This window comes from Montipora foliosa, chromosome 4 (genome assembly GCF_036669935.1).
Source record: "Montipora foliosa isolate CH-2021 chromosome 4, ASM3666993v2, whole genome shotgun sequence".
Taxonomy (NCBI): domain Eukaryota; kingdom Metazoa; phylum Cnidaria; class Anthozoa; order Scleractinia; family Acroporidae; genus Montipora; species Montipora foliosa.
In genome coordinates, this window is record NC_090872.1 from 7,695,884 (window position 1) to 7,697,674 (window position 1,791).

Below are 1,791 nucleotides of genomic sequence, written 5' to 3' on the forward strand. Positions count from 1 at the left end.
CCTTTTTGTGAAAAAGCACAATGAGGCCAAAACTCCAAAGAGCAGGGTCTTTGCCAGTATCTAAGATTCGGTTAAATAAATTTACTAAATGCCCTTTGATGATGCGTCCTTTCCGATTTTTATTACTTCATTTAATATTATCGATACCCGGGAGATTTGTTTGCCTTCAGTTTATTAACTGCAGCTTCGAACTCTTCATAAGTTATTGGATAATCAAGTGGGCCTTCCACTCTATCGTTATTGTGAGTTTCCATATTCGTCTCTGGATCTAGTATATTATTGAGAGGGGTCGCATTCTGTTGCTTAAAGTATTTTATAAAACTGTTCCGTACTCACTGTTTCAGTTCCATGTGTTTTTCTTTTTCCTAAGTTAAATATTTTTCGTATTTGCCGCCAGGTCTCTTTAGAGTTCTGCATATCGATATTAGACATACCTTTGTTAATATATTCCCGTTTCTTCCGTTTACAGGTTTGTTTGAACCTCTTCTTTTTGTCGCGCAGTAGTTTGTCTCAGTTCTGAATTATTAGGGTTTTTAGAAATTTTCTCCCCGAGGGATTGCAAGGTTCCTTTTTCTGTTTCGCATTCCTGATCGAACTATTTGTTTTGAGATTTGCATTTAATTTTGCTGCTTCTCGCTTTCAATCCGGCTTCTTTGCATGCTTCCACCAAAGTTTCACTTATTAATTCAAACGTAGTATCGATACTATCATGTCTTACAGCTGCCTCTAACCTGGATTGAACTGTTTGTGATTTGAGACCATCCTTGAGTCTATCCTTAGATTTGATAATCCAGAAAAGCCTATTATATTCGGTCAAGGTGATTTCGGCTGACGTTTCAAGAGAGTCTCGGTTAATAAAATTAGCTTGTATCGCAAATGTAGGTGACAGTGATCCGATAAATGTGGCATTTAAGGGTTAACAATAAGATTTTGCACATTCCTTAGAATACTTTTTGATCCTATGACATAATCAACGACACTGCTACCGTTATAGTGAAAGCAGGTCTTTTTACCTTCCAGGTCACACCAACAATCCTGCCATTGAGGATTCGTAAATTTAACGCTGTGCATGTTTCTAACAAATTTCTTCCCCTAGCGTTCACGGTACCTGAATCTTGTGACCGTCTTAAGCATTGTTCGTCATTCTCATAGTCCTCTGGGACATTCAGGAAAGTGTTGTCATCATCCAAGAATAGAAAAAAATTTCCCTGTAACTGAAGCAAGATCTCTCGCTAAAATTTGGTTATTTTGGAGACAAGAAACGAGGGAAGATTTGAGCTTATTGATGCGAAACTCAGGAATTTGAATTAAACCTTCGCCAAAATCTAAAATAGATCCCAGGAAAACTAAACTCTGAGAAGATTCCCAAATTGGTTTGTCGTCGTTAACTATGACTTCTTAACGATAAACCTAAAACTCGTAAAATTTCATACCTCCATCAGAAGGAGGCCACTTAAACACACAAAAATTTCCTGTGCTCCTCACAGATATCGATGTTGTGATAGGCTAACTCGAGATCAAACGAAAAAACAGACATCCCCGGGAAGAAACATTTGAGAACTGTTCTCAAGTCTTCGTACTTGACAGACTTCTTAACGACAAATTTGTTAAGATGAGATAAATCCAAAATAAGTCTTAGTTTGCCTGACAACTGAACAGCGACGTGTAATGGGTTGCAAAACTGAGGGTAAACGGGCGTCTTCCTTATACAGCCATGGGCTAACAACTCTGAAATCGCTCCCTGAACAAAACTTCTCTGATGCAAAGCAGAAGATCGATTCTCAATCGAAA